Genomic DNA, 19,666 nt, shown 5'->3' with positions numbered 1-19,666 from the left:
CATTAAACTTTCCTCTTTTGGATCTGATCTAGTGGGCAAATACACTTCTGTCAGGAAACTGATTGGTTCCTTAATTTGGTTGCTCAACAGATGGCCTTATTGTGCATTTGTGGTGGAAACTCTCAGTGTAGACACCATTGGACAAGTAGCACTTTGCGTGTTGCGATACTTGAAAGGTACCAAGGATTTTGGCATTTTCTATGGAGAGGGGGCCACTTTACGTGGCTGGAGCGAGATGCAGATTCCCGACGATCCACTACAAGGTATTGCTTTCTTTACTCTTGGATCTGGAGCCATTTCATGGACGAGTAAAAAGTAGCGTAGGATGGCACATTCATCGACTGAGGTGGAGTATCGAGTGGCTTGTTCGGCTGCTTGTGAGGTGATTTGGTTGCGGTGGCTACTTGAGGAGATCGATTTTTGACAGCACAGTAGCCTACCCTTATCTCATGCGACAACTTGAGTTGCTTGGCTATTGCTAAGAATCCGATATTTCATGCACGGACCAAGCATATAGAGATCCAGTACCACTTTGTGCGGGAGGTGATTTGGTTGTGGTGGCTACTTGAGGAGATCGGTTTTCCACAACAACAGCCTACCCTTATCTCATGTGACAACTTGAGTTGCTTGGCTATTGCTAAGAATCCAATATTTCATGCACGGACCAAGCATATAGAGATCTAGTACCACTTTGTGCGGGAGCGGATCTTGGAGGGAGAAATTATCCTTGAATATTGTCCTACCCAGGACAACGTTGCAGATCTATTCACCAGAGGATTATCTCAGTCATCTATCGGTATTCATGGCAGCTCCTCGGGTCTTGGGTGACCCCCAAGATCTGAGAGGGGGTCTTAGCATATATCATCTCCTGTTGGTGGCTTTTCTGGTGTTTATGGGGGGGGGGACATTTCTATGCTCAGGCATTCTATCACCATTTGGCCACCCAATCGGTCCACCTGTGCTTTCTAATCAATGTACATTGGATTAGTGTCCATGGTAGTTGTATATCCCGGGGATTGAAGCCACTCATGTGATACTATGGACTTGGCTTTCTGTTGGGACTTGTGCCTTTGTGTACATGCCCGAAAATGCCCGGGGATTGGTGTTCCATTGGGTTTGGTACCTCATGTACTTACCTGGAGCACGTCTATTTTGGTATAGTCTCATGAACGGGGATTGTCCATACCAATGCTGCATTGCATAGCATCTTTATGTGCTTACTTGCAATTGAAATTGCATGATTTTTCATGCTTGCTTAACCAATGTGTAGTTCCGGGTAAGGGGACGCTCGCCCATGAACCGTGCATGTGAAGCTGTCTAGCTGACATGGTTATGTGGCATGAACCGTGTGTGTGAAACTGTCTGGCTGACATGGTTATGTGGCATGTGATAGGTGGTAATTATTGGTCCTAAACCGAGCCTTAGGAGTTAGCACTAATTTATAAGTGAGTGTGTACACACTTCATTAAGTTTTGGGCTACCAAAACTCACTTATAAATTATGACCAGCAGCCCAGTGTTCACACATTGATGTCTTGAGGTGGACAAAACCGAATGTCCACCGGCTAGACCTTATCCCCTTTGTACAAAGGGAGTAACCAGCCATGTGTTCGTCCTAGCTTACACCACATAGCATCTACATGACACCTAGAGTGGACAACCCACCACCTCACTCTTGCCTCTCTCTCTAGAAGTAGGCGTGTCCATGAGGCCTCTTGGGCTGTATTTTTTGCACTTTCTCCTTCCCAACTCACTATCCAAGCTTGCTAGGGTGTTTTCCAAGCTTTCAAGAGTGTTTTCGGGTGCTATTCACTCTCCTACACACTCCCAATGACTGAAATTCAACAAAATAGCTCTCTTTCTTGCTGTAATTTTTGGTCTTTTTGCTAAAAAACCTAATTTCAACCTTCCGTTGAACCATATGGGAAGCTTTCCCAGGGTTCCCTTCATCCACTTGAAGACTTTTGTCGCGTGAAGAATTGTGACAAATCGAAGATTTCAACACTCCAAGCACTTCCATCGTCGCGCGAAGACTTCCGGTGTCATCGACTCTACTTGTAATTGGTAAGATTTTATGCTTAAATATGAAAGGCAAGTAGCAAGAGGGAGGAACCGGATGTCACGATCACATACCCTGTGTAGTGTTCTCTTGTCCTACGTGCTCTCTTGCAAATTGTTGCTACCTTGTGTTGGTGGAACAATAGAGTGCAGATGGTAGGGAACATGGGCACTTGAGAGGGTGGTAGTGTGAGTTGCAAGTCTGTTTGCAATACTATATTCATATGCATTGGTATGGAAATCTGGTCAGAAATGCCCATGACACTACGTACTTGATTCTCCCAATATTAATATACTTTATTTAAAGGAGGGACCGACCGTTCCGGCTCATTGTGAGTCTCTTGTCAATTCAGCAAATTACTTCTTGTATTGAGCATGTTGTCCATTAAATCTTGGTGTATTTTAGTGTATTGATTAGCATTGTGTTCAACGAAGATACATTGGTATCAGAGCATAAGGTTCTCTTTCACTTCTATCATGAAAGATGATCACCATGAACACTAGCTATCTCTACACTTAGAACACTATGGACATCCATACAATGAATGTTGGAGATGCTAACACAAGAAGCGGGGACAATGAAATGTATGCCTTTAATGCTTTACAGGATGAGCAAACTCATGTGGTGCACACTAGGGAACATGAATATGTGGGACAACCATCCCGTGTGGCAAAGAGAAAATGTAGGAAGAAGAGTCGATTGTCTTAAGGGCTGAGCTTACTTGTATGTAGGCTGTTCTCCATGCACAACAAGAAGAATTGAAGCTCTATCACCGCGCGAGGATCCATTGGTACATGACCCTTTGAAAGCCAAGAAGGTTGAATCTTATATGGATCATGTAATGGCAATGATTGCTTAAGAGTTGCACATGCAACCGAGGGATGCAACATTTGCATACTTGGCTCGTATCGAGGATGCCAATGCAAAAAAGGCAACCATCCCACATGTCTTGGAATCCCCATAGGTTCCCGAACTTATTTCTAAAGAGGATGAATCTCCATGCTATGGGAGAGGAACCATCGGCGACTTCACACCATGCAAGAGTACCTTATGTAGCCCATGAAGGATGCAATGTTTATGGCAGTGGTCAAAATGTATGTCAAATGCCATTGCCGGTTGAAAATGTGCATGAATAACACATGCAACATGGGCTGCAATTTTCTGTTGGTGCAAGTATTCTGCGTATCTCTCATGCCACTCATGCCTTCGAGTGTGCTCGTGAGGGAGAAGCTATGGCTGAAAATGCACCAATGCATGTTGAGGGGCCAGCCATGCCTCATGCTTACATGGCACATGTAACTATGCCTTATGCATCACCTTTTTCTCCTAAAAGTGATGCCAATCACAAGGGTTGTCCCAATGGACAAACATGTTGAGATGTAGGCACATGCATCAAGGTCTCGTGACTTCAAAGACGGAGACAAATCTGTGAAGTTTGACACATATCATGGGAAATATGATGCATCAAAGGCACTTGCTTTTATTGCCCAATTTGATATTGCTTTCAGTGATGAGGATTCCACTTAGAAATCCATGATCTGGCATGTAAGCATGTTCATGAAAGGCAATTCTGCCCATTGATGGCTCACGGAGAAGCTCTCATCGAATCCTGTTAGATCATGGAAAGAGTTCAAGGAGAGGTTTTATGCCCAATTCTTGCCTCCCAATGCATTGAATGAGATAACAATTAAGTGGGATTGGGTTAAGCAAAATGAGGGGGAAACAGTGAATGTATATGTGCAAAAGTTTTGGAAAGTTCTTTTGGAGGTCTCTCCATTTCTGCATGTCACCGAGGAGGCGGAAAGGAAGAGAAGGTTTCAATCGGGATTGCAACCTGTGTATAAAGCGGGACTACAAATGTATCCTGGTCACACCTTACACCAACTAATCGCAGCCACCATTGCCACTAAGCAATTGGAAGGAACTCAAATTGAGTCGATCCAACGAGGCTAAACCCTCATTTCAAGGCAAAGAGAGGGCTTTCCAAAACTTGCAAAATAATGGACAGCCACCTGAAAAGGACCAAAACCAAGATAAAAATGGTCCAAAGGCTGAAAATAACTCTACCAAGAAGTGTCCCTTCAAAGTGAGAGACTATGGTCTCACTCTGGAGCAGAAAAAACAATATATGAGCGAGGGGAAATGCTTTACATGTGGTGGTAGCACTGAGCATATTGCAAATGCATGCCCAAACAAGAAGAAACGTGATAATGCAAATGCATCAAAGCCCAATGTACATATGGTTCCGAATGTGCAAGGCAACACTTCACATGATAGCAAAGACAGGGTTGTTGGTAAAGCTTGGGGACAGCTTAAGGATCAGCCCGCTTTGTTCATGTTTGATGATTGTGCAACTGAGAACTTCATATCTAAACAGATGGCAGTTGCTTTGAGTATTGAAGTGGAGGACATGGGTCCTCAAATTCAAGCAAGGGCTGCCTTTGTTGGTAGAGAAGTGTAGGTTATGCCTATTATTGACAAGTTGCACATACACATTCAAGGCTATGTGGATCATGAGGACTTTCTTGTGGTGCCTTTGAATGGCTGTGATGTATTGCTAGAAAGCCTTGGCATACACGCATTGATCTGTGCAAGGCTTATAAGACCAATAGGCTCACCTTCATGCATAAAGACCGAGAGCATGTAATTGATGCTGGTGAAGAGGGTGATACCATTCCCCTTGTATCTCATGTACAAATTAAGAAAGTAATGAAAAAGAGTGTTTTTGCGTACTTGATTTTTGTAAGGGATCATGTTGAGGAAAATAATGTGCATGTAAACACTCTTAGTAATGATAGGTTGAAATTCTTGCAAGAGTACAATGATTGTTTTGCTGATGAGTTACCAAATGAGTTGCCACCACCCATACGTCTGGAAGATCATCGCATTGATCTTGTGCTGGGTAGCTCACCACCTAACAGGCCAGCCTATTGTGTAAGTGCATCCCAAAAAGAGGAGATTATGAAGCAGGTAAAAGAGCTTCTTGAGAAGGGATTGGTTCAGCTCTTCCCCATATTGTTCACCACTCCTCTTGGTTCAAAAGAAGGATGGATCCTTTCGTATGTGTGTAAATTATAGAGCTTTGAATAAGCTCACCATCAAGAATCGGTTTCCAATTCTACGCATAGACGACATCCTTGACAAGTTGGATGGATCGGCATGCTTTAGCCGAATTGATCTCAAGAGTGGGTATCATCAAGTGTGTGTAGTGCATGAGGATGTACATAAAGCTGCTTTCAGGACAACATTTGGGCTTTATGAGTATCTTGTTATGCCCTTTGGTCTTACGAATGCCCCGCCTACATTCAATAGAATGATGGATCGCATATTCCGTGGGAATAAGAAATTTATAGGTGTCTTCTTTGATGACATCCTAGTCTTCTTGAAGATCGAAGAAGAGCATAGAGCTCATTTGGCTATTGTTTTTGAAGAAATCCGTAAGCATAAACTCTTCATAAATGCAAAGAAGAGTGAGTTCTTCTTGTCGGAGATACATTATCTTGGGCATATTGTGTCCAAAGATGGAGTGCAGATGGATCATGCAAAGATTGATGCAATTCGAAATTGGGTTCGGTGCATGAGATCCGTAGCTTTCTTGGATTATGCTCTTATTATTGCAGGTTCATTCGGCACTTTGCATGGATTGCTTCTCCTTTGCATGATTTGACAAAGAAGAAGGCTACATTCAAATGGACGAATGTAGAGAGGGATGCATTTCTCAAATTGAAAGATGCAACTACTAGTCCAGTGTTGATCATTCACGATTTGCAAAAGCCTTTTAGTGTGGAATGTGATGCATCTGGAAATTGCATAGGAGATGTCCTAAATCAAGAGAGACATGCCGTGGCATATGAGAGCCGTAGATTGCATGATGCAAAGCCCTCTCTTGGCATTTATGAGAAAGAGCTCTTGGGTGTAATTCATGCACTCACTATATGGAAACATTACCTTCTTGGGGATGATTTCACTGTGAAAACAGATCACCAAAGTTTGAGGTATTTTCTTACCCAAACTAAATTGTTAGAGAAGCATATGAGGATGGCCAATTTCCTCTCTATGTTTCATTTTCGGTCTTACACAGCCCATGAAAGAAGAATGTAGTGGCAGATATATTGTTGAAAGTCGTATGTAGCAGCTATTTCGGTTGCTTCTCATGGAGAATTGTCTACCATGCGTGATTTGTATCATACGGATGCTGATTTGGCCACTATTTGAGCTGATTTGATGGCTCGTCATGCACATGCCTCATATGTGATCAAAGAGGGTTATCTTATGAAAGATAATTGCCTATGTGTGGTGTCTGACATGAGGCAAAAGGTTTTGGATGAGTGCCATGCTCCTCCATATGCTGGTCATAGAGGCATAATGTCTACTACACACATGTTTGAGTGGTATTTCTTTTGGCCAGGTATGCAGAAGGACATAGAGGCACCTGTACAGTTTGTGCAGAACAAACCAGAGTGCTGTTTTTGGTAAATTTGTGTGTCTGGCAAGATGTCAAATGATGGCATAAACCAGATTGTTTTGCTGAGAAGCTTGATAAGAACAACTTCCATGCTTGGAGGTTCAGGATGACGAATTTCTTGATGGGAAAGGGTTATTGGGACTACATAGAAGGTGAGCATGAAGAGACACAGGAGATATCGGAGATCAATCCCCGATTGCTGCAGATGTGAAAGAGTTCAAGGGTTGGAACCAAGGAGCCAAAAAAGTTATGTATTGGCTCTCTATCAGTATACAGGACACCATGATTGGGCACATACAGGATGCCAAGTCCCCCAAGGAGGCATGGGACACCTTGGTAAAACTCTATGAAACGAATACCAAGGCACGAAAGATACAGTTGAAGAATGAACTTCATATTGTAGAGAAAAAGAGTATGTCTGTGAATGACTATGCATTGAAGATCAAGGGTATTGTGGAATCCCTTGCATCTATTGGCGTTTCAGTAGATAATGATGATAAGGTGGAAGTCTGTCTATGTGGTCTCCGGCCACAATACAAGGCATTCAAGATGTCTATTCAGACTCGAGAAAACATTCCCAATTTCACAGATTTGGTGTCTATGTTGATTATAGAAGAGAAGAGCTTGGGTGAAGACCAACAGCCTTCACAAAACAAAAACAGTTCAGAGCAACAGGCCTTCTACACAAGTTTAGGAAGAGGACGAGATAGAGGAGGCCGTGTGGAGGTGGCCAAGGAGGTAATCAGAATTATGGCCAGCAGCAGCAGCAGCAACAATAACAGTCCCAGAATTCATAACACCAACAACACGCAGGTGGAAGAGGCCAATTCAGAGGCAGAGGGGGAGTCAAAGAGGTCATGGAAATTGGCAAAGGCAGTATAATGATACACGTGGATTCTTTTATTGTGGTAAGCCTGGACATGTGCAGGCAGATTGTTATAAGAAGCAGCTGACACCTCCTTGGCCGTGGACGCGGCCAAGGAGGTGGCCAAACAGGTAATCAGAATTATGGCCAGCAGTAGCAACAACAACAGTCCCAGAATTCACAACACCAACAACACGCAGGTGGAAGAGGCCAATTCAGAGGCAAAGGGAGTCAAAGAGGTCATGGAAATTGGCAAAGGCAATATAATGATACACGTGGATTCTTTTATTGTGGTAAGCCTGGACATGTGCAGGCAGATTGTTATAAGAAGCAGGCTGACATGCAAAATGGGAAATTGCAGCAAAACAATTATGCATCCTCGAGCAGAAACAATGAGGATAATGAAAGGTTGTTTGTTATGTAGCATGTTGTTAATGCCATGTCTGAAAATGTTGAAGCAACCCACATAAAGATGATGTATGGTATGTTGATCAGGTGCTTCGAGCCACATGACAAGTCATGGTGGGGAGTGGTTCAAGGAGATGAAAAACCTTGAAAGACCAGGTTTTGTGGAAACAGGGGATGACACTACTCATCCAATTGCCCATGTTGGAGATATGCCATTGTCTATGCAGGATGGCAAAGTGAAGTACCTTGTAGATGTAGTTCATGTTCCGAACATAACAAAGAATCTGGTTTTAGTTGGCCAGATGATTGAGCAGGGTTTGCCGGTTCGGTTTAACCCTGATGATTGTTATGTTGAAGACTTTAAAGACAAGTACAAGTTGGTTGCAAAAGGCAACAGAGTGGGTTGAATGTTTACATTGAATGTAAACATGCTTGAAGTGAGTGCTGCGATGTTTGCAAATGGTTTAGGAATTGTTGCAGACACAGACATTTGGCATAAAATAATTGGACATGTGAATGTGCAGAGAATGAAGTCTATGCAAACTAAAGGAATTGTGACAGGGCTGCCAAAGTTTAAAGTTGAAGGTATGCAGAGAATATGTGAAGCGTGCCAATTTGGAAAGCAAACAAAGCATGTATTTCCACGTAACAAAAATGTGAGCAGAAATGCACTAGATGTTGTGCATTTAGATGTATGGGGTCCTACGAAGACCATGTCTATGGGAGGCTGCATGTATTATATGACATTTATTGATGAGACCACACAAGGAAAGTGTGGGTATACTTCATGAAGGAGAAGGGTGAGGTGTTCACTCACTTTCAGAATTTCAGAGTTATGGTTGAAAAGCAAACAGGGAAATATGTAAAGTGCCTAAGGTCAGATGGAGGGGGAGAGTACTTCTCCAATGAGTTCTCTGAATTTTTGAAAAAGAATGGTATTCGGAGACAGTTTACATGTAGATACACTCCGCAGCAAAATGGAGTTGCTGAGCGAAAAAACAGGCACATTGCTGAGATTGCGCGAGCATTGATGGAAGAGAAGAATATGCTGCATAGCTATTGGGCTGAGGCTGTTTCTACAGCAGTTTACATCATGAACAGGACTCCGACTGCTGCAGCCATACATGATGTAACTCCAAAGAGGAGAGGTTTACTGGCAAAAAACCTGATTTGTCTCATCTGAAAGTCTGTGGATGCATTGCATATGTGCATGTGCCAGATGAGCTGAGAACTAAGCTGGATCCAAAAGCTGAAAAATGTGTGTTTATTAGGTATTCCCTTGAGCAAAAGGGATACATGTGTTATAACCCTGCTACACGTGAGTTGAGGGTAAGCAGGGATGTTGTTTTTAATGAGATGAGCAGTTGGTATGTTGCTGAAAAAGAAGCTGTTGGGGCTGATGTGAGTGGAAATGTGGTTGCACAGAATGCAAGTCAGCAATCACAGTCTTTGAGTGGACCAGGAGAGTCCTCATCTAGTGGACCAGGAAATGTGTGTTGGGAGAAAGTTATGGATGAGGAGATGGATGCACTATATGGAAATGAGACTTGGGATCTTTCAGCCCAGTTGCCAAGATGGCAACAGTGAGAGTTGTGATAGCAGTGGCTGCGTCAAAGCAATGGTCTTTACATCAAATGGATGTAAAGAATGCATTTTTGCATGGGGATTTGCAGGAAGAGGTGTATATGTTGCAGCCACGTGGTTATGAGGATGTGAGTCACCCGGAGCATGTTTGCAGGTTGAAGAAAGCCTTGTATGGCTTAAAACAAGCACCAAGAGCATGGTCTGACAAGATTTCTGAATATCTTGTCACTATTGCCTTCCAATGTAGATTTCTCGCTGTATGTGAGACATAATGATAGAGGGGTTGTGCTTGTTGTCATCTATGTAGATGACAGACTTGATCATTATGGGGGACCATGATGCAGAGATCTTTGATGTAAAGATCTTGCTTAGACAGAAGTTTGAGATGAAGGATCTGGGGGAGCTCAGATATTTCTTGGGCATTGAGGTGATTAGGTCACCACATGGTATTGGATTACTGTAGAGATAGTATGGCTTGGACATGTTGTCCAAGTATGGTATGACAGGCTGTAAGCCTATCTCAGTGCCATTGGATCAGAATGGCAAGTTGAGTGCAGATTTAGGAGAGATTTTGGAGGATCCTACTATGTATAGGCGCATAGTAGGAAGCTTGATCTACATGACGATCACCAGGCTAGATTTGAGCTATGCTGTTGGGTTGGTGAGTCAGTTTATGTAGGTTCCTCGGAAGCCGCATTTGGATGCATTGAGACGCATACTGAGGTATGTGAGGTCTACTTTGCATTGTGGACTATTTTATGAAACTGGGACAGAGATATGTCTACATGATGCTGATTGGGCTGGTAGTATCTCAGATAGAAGATCTACTAGTGGCTTCATGTTTTCTTTGGGGAGTGCTGCTGTGACTTGGAGCAGCAAGAAGCAGCCTACGGTTGCTCTATCGAGTACAGAGGCCGAGTACAGAGGTGCTACTATGGCAGCATGTGAGGTAGCTTGGTTGAGAAAGCTACTTGCAGATTTGGGTCTATTAGTGGATAGACAAGTTGTCATTTTCTGTGACAACATTAGCAGTATACAGTTGGCCAGGAATCCAATTTTTCATGCTCGCACGAAGCATATAGAGGTCCACTACCATTTTGTCAGAGAGAAGGTTTTGGCAGGAAACGTTGACCTTGTTTATGTCAGCACACAGGATCAGGTCGCTGACATCTTCACCAAAGCATCGGGTACAGAGAAGCTCCGCAGATTCAGGGCTTCGCTTGGTGTACATGAGATGGAGTTGAGCTCGAGGGGGAGTGTTGAGATATCGAGCTCATCTAGTGAGGCGGTGGACACTGATGGCCCGCCTGGGGGATAGGCCCCACACTTACACCACTGGCATGGTTGGTGAGATCATGGGTGATGTGCGGCCACAGGCTGTGTGACAGCCATTCTAGAGACTGGCATAGTTATAGCGCCAGCTCATTTAGTTGGGTTCACACTATAGAGAACCCTAGTATGTATTTGGTTGAGTACCTTTTTACATATGGTGTACTCTTATCTTTGTATATGGTGTGTTGAGTGTTGAGTGAAGAAGAAGAAGATTTTCAGCCTCTCACCTTGTGTGTTCTCTTTTAGGGTTTTGTGAGTGTGTGTGTGCTTGCAAGAGCTCAAGCTCTCTTCTCCCCTGCATCTTTTCACAATCCACAAGACATTTCCGGGCATGTACACAGAGGCACAACTCCCAATGGAAAGCCAATTCCACAGTATCACATGAGTTGCATCAATCCCCAGTATATACAACTGCCATGGACACTAGTCCATGCCAATGTACATACATGATGAGAAAGCACAGGTGCACCAATTGGGTGGCCAAATGGTGTCATCCCCCTTCGCTTCTAAACAGTTGCCTACAAACTGAAAAGCATCCAAATATGTATGAAAAGCACATGCAGACAATCTCTGAAAAGAACTCTTCATCTATCCATTTAGCATCAATGGGAAGATAGTTCTTAAACTTCACAAGGTAACGCTTGACAACTTTGCCTGCAGAGCAAGTTTGCGTTACTTCACAAGGTAACGCCTGACAACTTTGCCTGCAGAGCAGCAAGCTTGCGTTACTTGTAATACACAATCTCCTCAAGCTCATCCACTTTTGGTGGATCCTCAATGATTGTTTCACTGGGCTCCGGTCCTATATACTTGGTGAAGGAGACTCACATGAAAAGCATTGTATGTGCCAATGACTAGGCAATGCCAATCTGAAAGCCACTTCATTGATCTTCTCGATCACTCGAAAAGGCCCATAGTACCTAGTTGCAAGCTTAGGATATGCACCCTCTTTGCCGGGCCTCTTTGCAAGTCTTGCTTTCTCAAATTTCAGCAATACCCAATCATTCTCTTTAACATTTCTATGCTTGTCTTGTGACCTTGCAATGGTTGTTCGCACCTGAACAAAAGCAATATCCAATTCTCTTACATACTCATAAACTGTAAATATCTCATCCTTTGTGCGAAGGATGGGTGGCAAAACCACTTTACCATAAACAATCTCAGATTAGGCCTTTCTTGTAGATGCATGCATCGTGTTGTTGTATGCAAATTCCACAAGCGGTAAGTACTTCTCCCAAGAAGACGTCTGATCTGCCACATAACATTTCAAGAGATCCAACACGGCTGAATTTGCAGCCTCACTTTGCCCATCCGTTTGAGGGTAATAAGTTGATGAGAAGTCCAATTTGGTGCCCATGTTATCAAATAAGGCCCTCCAAAAGAGACTTGTAGTCCTGGGATCTCTATCTCCCACAATGGACTTCGGTATTCCATGATGCTTGAACACTTGTGCGAGATATATTTTAACCATATGCTCAGCTTTGATGGTCTTTTTATCCGGAAAGAAGTGAGCTTTCTTGCTAAACATGTCCACAATTGTCCAAATAACATCATTATCCTGTTAGGTCTGTGGCAAATCCAAAATGAAATCCATTGTAATACTTTCCCATGGCTGCGTGGGAATAGGCAATGGCTGAAGAAAACCTGGTGCCTTTTACTTATCAAATTTCACTTTTTGACAGGTGATCAACACTCCAAGCACTTCCATCGCGAAGACTTCCGGTGTCATCGACTTTGCTTGCAATTGGTAAGCTTTTATGCTTAAATATGGAAGCAAGTAGCAAGAGGGAGAAACTGGATCCCAAGATCACATACCCTCTGATGTTCTTTTGTCCTACGTGCTCTCTTGCAGATTGTTGCTACCTTGTGCTGGTGGAACAATAGAGAGCAGATGGTAAGGAACATGGGTACTTGAGAGAGTAGTGTGAGTTGCAAGTCTACACTGACAACCACTTTGTTTGCAATTCTGTATTCATATGCATTGGTATGAAAATCTGTAAAAAATGTCCATGACACTATGTACTTGATTCTCCCAAGATCAATATACTTTATTTGAGGGAAGGACTAGCCATTCCGGCTCATTGTGCGTCTCTTGTCAATTCAATAAATTACTTCTTGTATTGAGCATGTTGTCCATTAAATCTTGGTGTATTTAAGTGTATTGATTAGCATTGTGTTCAACCAAGTTACACATTCCCTATATTTTCCCCCATTTTTCCTGTATATTTTTCCTATTTTATGGGCCTTCGACCCATTTTATGGAGTTTATCACCTATTTTCAAGTCTTGTAGGCCACTAGGAGACAGACGGCCAGCTCATATGGGAGTATATTTATGGGCAACCCTCTTCCTCATTTCATCATCATTCCTTGATCATTCTTGGTGAGCACCTTCAGCCCTCTGTCTATGGAGTCCACTCCTCGCCTACGGGCTGGTTGTATCCACTCTTTTCTTGAGATTAGTGCATCAGTGTTTTGCTGTTTTCTCTCATCTCTCTCTTGGAGCTTCAGCGTTTTTGTCATTCGTCTACATCTTTCCGCTGCCCTTTGACACCAACCCCGTCGTCACATTTTTGCCCTGAACCATCACCAGCCCCTTAGAGGTGTTTGCATCCCAGCTTGCCAGCCAAACCTTTTTACGACTATTAACAACGTCAGAAAGGCACATTGATTAGAATGCCACATCACATTAAGATTGTCCTTAATGTCAATGAATAGATCAAGAGTGCCACCAGATGTGCCATTGATACGCCTTCAACCAACAGTTTCTTGTGATGTAACCTTGCCAATTTATCAACTTCATCCTGCTCACGCCTGTGCAGCAACTCTCTCTCTGACCCAGCATCATGACATGGCATTGGGATCCATTTCCGTTTTCAGAATCATTTTCAGTGTGGCATTTTCAATTTGTTGAAACATTTTGACAACCTAAAACAAAGAAAATAGATTTCCATAACACATGCCAATATGTGCATGGAATTCTTAATACCAGTCAACTCCCTGGCAGGGCGTTTTTCTAGTCAAACTGATGGGTATGTCTACTGCCTGCACAAAATAAGAGTAAGGCTAAACCTGCATTAAATCCTTACTGAGCCACAACTTTTTACTTAACCAGTCCTTTTGCCATCCCTTCCAAAACAGAATACACGACCACATCCTGCTGATCCATACAGATGCTGAATTCTTTCCAATGAGAGAGGAAATTCCAAAGAAAAGAAAGTAAACAACAAATTAAAAAAATTGGGCTCTGAGAGAGTGTTAAGCTTAAGAATTAATTGACATGCCCAATGAAATGAGGCAATAAAAAATATTCATTCTGTGTGTGTCTCACACCAACAAGCTGACCTTTGCATTATCATATTCATCCACTTTAAGAGCGATGACATTTATCATGTAACATACTAAAGAAACATGAATAGCCACATAGAATGCACACATTCGAATCACTGCAAATGCTTAGAAAAACATTGATGAAGAGTTTGAAAAGGCTGCTGGAGCATCAATGGCCATGGTGTGCACTCGTTGATTTTTTTCAGAAACAAAAGAAAATGCTGTATTTCATACTTCGAAGTTGCACAGCACAAACCAGGGGAAAAAAACTGCCATCAGGACAAAAAGAGAGCAAGAATTGAATGCTGGTTGTCCATTCATGTCTCACTACAAATTGAGCTGTGTATTGACAAACAAGACATCTTGCAAAACAAGCATAAAATTTCCTGCGAATGAAATTGTGACTTTCTTAACAAGTTAATTTCATTGTAATGCACAGAAAAATGATAACTGCCTTCTATTTACTAAAACAAAATTTTTGTACATTAGATCAATGCATGGCAGATTTGAAAAGTTGGCATTAAGGAAGAGATGCTGCACTGTTGTATCCCCAAAGCATAACCAGAAGAAGCAAAGGTGCTCATTTAACAGACTTAACATAGGATGCAGTCTTTCAAACATATTAACTGAAAAATTGAGGAAACTCTTATGCACACAAACACTTCGCATATTCAGTACAAACCACTCACCTTTCAAATCTCATAACACTTGCAAAGACCATAAGGCAAGATTTGTACAAGAGATCCATGGGCTCTCAAGAGGCTCCGCTTTAACAACAGATTACTCTGTTAACAGCAAGTATGTTCTCTAATCCAGCAATTCAATGTCCACCCATCCTCCTATTCCAACACCCACTTCCAACCAATCTGATAATCACTTAGAAATAGATAGGTTTGCACTGATTCATGGTAACTTCAGCGGGGCAGTAAGGACACTTGAAGGACCTGTTTTTGGCGAGCTTCTGAAGTGACTGTTTGCAAAGCACATGACAGCAAGGCATGAGCATAGGAGGGTTTTCCGCTGTGCTTTGATCCTTGGAGACGGGACATGCAAAGATTGAGTGGAACTGAAATTCCTTGCTCAATTCTATCTCCACTGGCAACTGCTTTAAAAGCTGCCATTCTTGCTTCTTGCTAGCCAACACAGTCGCCATCTTTAGGAGAACTGGGAGCGCCTGCGAGCCAGCTGAGAGAGTAACGTGAAGGGGACTTTCATAAGACTGGCCCAGGAGACTACAGCATTCTCTGGTGAATTTCTGAGCAATGTCCTCCCACAGGGATGAAGAAAACAGATCTGAATACGGACAGGTTCCAAGGCGGCCAGTCCAGAGGAGGCAGCACATCAAACGTTGGATCTCGGCCATATGTTGGAAGGAAAATGGGCCAAAGTTATGCCGCGCATACTGGAGGGCCTCTGGACGCAATCCTTTGTGCAGGAGCTGCAGAAATTGAAGCTGGTGGAGTTCAAACTCCAAAGAGGAGCCTTTCTGCAGGAGGGCATCACGATTGGATCGAGCCCAGGTGAGGGCAGGATCCAAGTTCTTCGTCTTCATGCCCTCCAGTATCTGGTACATCTCATAGAAGGGGGCCTTGAGGGAAGCACCAGCTGGCTCTTGGGTTTCTTTCACAAAACAGTCTCCAAGGTTGAAGAGGCCTTGTCTGTAGAAATGGATTGCGATGATCTGACATAAAGTGCGATCCGGCCAGTCCACTTCTCTGCAAGCCTTTGCAATGTCCGTAACGAAAGACTTGTCCAGCAACTTGCCATACTTCCCCATGACCAGATTCAGATCCTTCTGCGATGCTCCGATCTCATTGATGGGCCCTATTTCATTCAACTTGGCATGGAGTTCTGCAAGAATGTCCCTAACCCCAACTTCTCCATCAGAGCCTGACCCTAATCCTAACCCTAACCCTAACCCCAACCCCTCTTCTCCCATGCCTGAGAGCTTCTGTAAGGTCGAGCCGAGCTCGTCTATGACCTTGTCGATGGCCTCCAGCGTCTTGGATTCGGCAAGTTTCTGCTTCTTGGAGACACGATCGAAGGCATCCTTGATGGAGACGAGGTCCATTTGGTTCTTCGCAGAAAAAGGACAAGAAGCAAAAGCGAAAGAAAAAAAAACAGAAACCCTGATTTCTACGCTTCAATAAGGAGGCGGATGGGCGAACCTGATTAGGGTTAGGGTTAGCTCAGCAGATGCAGAGAATGGGCTCGCCGTCGCCGCCATGTATCTCTCCTCACCTGCGGACGGCGTAATAATGCGCCAATAATTTGATTGATCACTAACCCTCAGAAATAAATAAATGCGCTTTTTTTTTCTACACGGAACTTGTTGCTTGATGCTTGGAAGTTACTTTAAGGGAGCTTCAAGAAATGGCTATCAAGAACGTGTGACACGTGTTGGCCTCATAGCAAGGCAACAAGGCATTTTGACTTTACAATCAGCCTCAAGTTTTTTTTTAAAATAATAATAATATTAGATTAGTGTATCATCCAACCTTAGTAACTTTGTTAACTAACACGAGTGTACGCGACGCGGGGTAGTTTGTGTGAGCTGATGGAGTAATCCACCTTCCCAACACAAACACTAGTCTAGCATGGTTTGTTTCAAATTAAGCCTCAAGTTTTTTTTTTTCTAGGATTGCAAGAGAGTTCATTTCTTTAACCACACTCTTTATGGGGTGGGGGGGAGGGCGGTTCACCTCTCGTCTCCTCAATCCTTGAAGTGTAAGCTCTACCATTGGGCTATTTTCCCCACCCTTGAATCAAGGTCTCAAGTTGCTTCTCTATTTTGTCTTGGGCATTAATGAATTTATACATCTTATGCTTGCACGCAACTTAACACTTTGTTTCCTATGTCTTCATCACTCACATCAATGACCCCCCTTTCCTTTCGGTTGTCGTCGTCTACCGTGCTAGCTTTTGTCTCCTCAATCTTGCATAGACAAAGATAGATAGATGCATAGCTCTAGAGGCCATCTCGAGAATGCCATTATATGTGTGGGTGTGCGCGCACACGCGCGCGTGTGTGTGTGTGTGAGAGAGAATTAGTCAAACCACCCCCTCCACATCAATAGGAGTGGATCTCATATCCACATCCCAAGGAGAATATTAATCTCATATCTTGGATAGAATAATGGGAAGTATAACTCAGGTGTGCCCATGTCTATCGTGGTGTTCAGGTCAAGAGCTTATATTAGCCTTACATGTATTCATGTCTATGCTTGTGTTCAAGTTAAAAGCTTACCTTAGCCTTATCGAAGTATGTGTCATTGGGTCTTGCCTTAGAGCCGCAAACTGCAACTTCCCAATATGGGTATTCTAGCTCATCCATTGCGTCCTCACTTTGTTGTCACACCGAATGCCTAGATAGAGGCAACAAGAGATGGTCTTGCCTTAGAGTTGTAAACTACAACTTCCCTATGTGGGCGCGCTAGCTCGTCCGTCGTGTCCTCACTTTGTTGTCACACCGAAAGGGAGAGCTCTCTATGTCTAGATGGAAGCAACAAGAGATGGTCCTTTATGATGGTTCTATCTCACAACATGTAGAGAATGAAGCTAATGCAAGAAGACAATCTACAACCAAACCTATCTGCATGCATCAAGTAAGCAAGAAGAGGGAAGAGGACATCTCACAAGCAAACTATTGTAAGGTAATAATTGTGTATTGCTTATTGTTAAAAATGACTTATATACAAGTGACTAGCGTTCACATTACGTCACCCAAACTTAAAAGTGGTTCGACCTCTATTATGAGGCTTAAGCAACTATGCACATAGGTCCATAGACTTTCTCTTTTAGATATTCGAGCAAGTAAGATGGCAAAGCTTGTTATAGTAGATTGAGCGGGTGAAACCATGTTAACCTACTCCTTCTTAGTGACCTCCCCTAGAGTTTGTTGAAGTTGATGTTTAGGGGGTGTATGGTCTTCGTCTCGGTGAGGTTTTGGTCCTCCCATAAAGTTGGAGGGGGTGGCCAACAACAAGGCAAGAGTGGTGTTGTGTGTTAGAGGTTACTTGAATTAATGGTGTATGGTTGGACGACGAGGCTTTGGATGTCAAAGGCACGGAGCTTGAGTGTTACGGTTCGTCTTCACCAGATGACGATGCAATCCGTGGGCTGCTAAGTGATCCATCCTCTTTTGAGGATGATGCTCTTTCTCATTGTACCTAGAGGTCAGATAAAACTTGCACGATACACATTTAGATCCAATAAAAAACTCCGCTTCAAAACAACTAATGGTCATGGATTGGGAATTGTCTACTGGTGTGAGGAGCGGGTGGCCTAATGAGGTCCACATCTCCCAAGGCAAAACATTGTGGCTTGTCTGAGTATCCACCCATGCTAGCTATGCAACTAGATGGTCTTCTTGGGAGAACTCCAGCTCAAGGCGAGTGAGTTCCACAGGTGTTTATTTCAGCCACATCGTGGAAATCGATGGCATGTTTAGAGATGTGTACGCTTAGGGGTCTATGACTTCTTTGGTTCTTTTGTTAGGAGGTCGGCTAGCCCTTCGTTTTTCATTGTCAACCTCTTATTTCTCCTTTTTTTTCTTATACATTTGGAACAGCATGTCCTAGGTGGGAGGTCTATATTAGCGCTTCAACTGGTTGTTACCATTGAAGTGTCCTAGGTGGGAGGTCTATATTAGCGCTTCAACTGGTTGTTACCATTGAAGTGTCCTTCCATCTCAGTCCCATCCAGGGTCTCTATCTTTACTATGCCTTGAGGAGAAATTTCTATGACTTGGTAGGGACCTTGGCCTCTGTTCTTAAGTTTCTATTTGGTATTCTTAACACTATACATTAGCACCATGTCTCCTACCTCCATACACTTGTCCTTAAGTTGGTCATCAAACCATTGCTTGCATTGCAGTTTTTCACCCATCAATCCTCCGTAAGCGAATCATAATCATTGCTCACTAAGTTGCTCTAAGGCAACTTACCTCTTGTGAAAGGGTTTTCCTTGAGCTTATGTCTGGCCACAACTCAAAGGCTTGGAACCAAATGTTCCATTTAGGCACATGACTGCACGTCAAGTCCAAATGTAATCTGAAATGGCATGCTATCGTCGACAACAAACTTTTCGTGTGGTAGGCCCATAGAGTAAAATACAACTTGTGCTGCCAATCTCTCCTTGATGCTTTTACCGTCTTGGTGAGAATAGTGCACAATGTCTCCTTTGTGCTCTCGCCCCCACCGGCTGTTCATGTGTGCGTAGTAAGATGTCGACTTTCTATGCACCATAAGGAACTCTTTGAGAAAGAATGCCACCACTTTATTTATAAAATGTGTACGGATGCAACAAGAGATGGACCTTTGTGATGGTCTCTCTCACAAAAGGTAGGGAAAGCTAATGCAAGAAGACAACCTATAACTAAACCTATCATGCATCCATGAACAAGCAAGCAAGAAGAGGGAAGAGGAGTGCTCATAAGTAAACTATTGTAAGGGAATGATTGTGTATTACTTTTTGTACAAGTGACTAGTTTTCACACTAGGGTGACCAAACTTAAAAATGGTTCAGCCTCTATTACTAGTCTTATGCAACTATGTATACGAAGTCCATAGACTTTCCATATTTGACATTAAGCATAGGGTAAGGCCGCTTTATATGTTCCAACTCC

At 43.1% G+C, this 19,666-nt stretch overlaps 1 pseudogene across 1 annotated transcript; it reads right to left on the bottom strand.

The window, feature by feature from the left end:
• Window positions 1-14,710: 14,710 nt before the first annotated feature.
• Window positions 14,711-16,343, bottom strand: LOC147636814 (protein RMD5 homolog pseudogene; annotated as a pseudogene). The gene has a single exon (XR_015266256.1). The product of XR_015266256.1 is annotated as a protein RMD5 homolog pseudogene (transcript).
• Window positions 16,344-19,666: the final 3,323 nt, after the last annotated feature.

Source organism: Cibotium barometz, chromosome 7 (genome assembly GCF_041138505.1).
Source record: "Cibotium barometz isolate CiBa-2024 chromosome 7, ASM4113850v1, whole genome shotgun sequence".
Taxonomy (NCBI): Eukaryota; Viridiplantae; Streptophyta; class Polypodiopsida; order Cyatheales; family Cibotiaceae; genus Cibotium; species Cibotium barometz.
The sequence above is the reverse complement of the archived record's forward strand: the minus strand, read 5'-3'. Positions and strand labels throughout refer to the sequence as shown.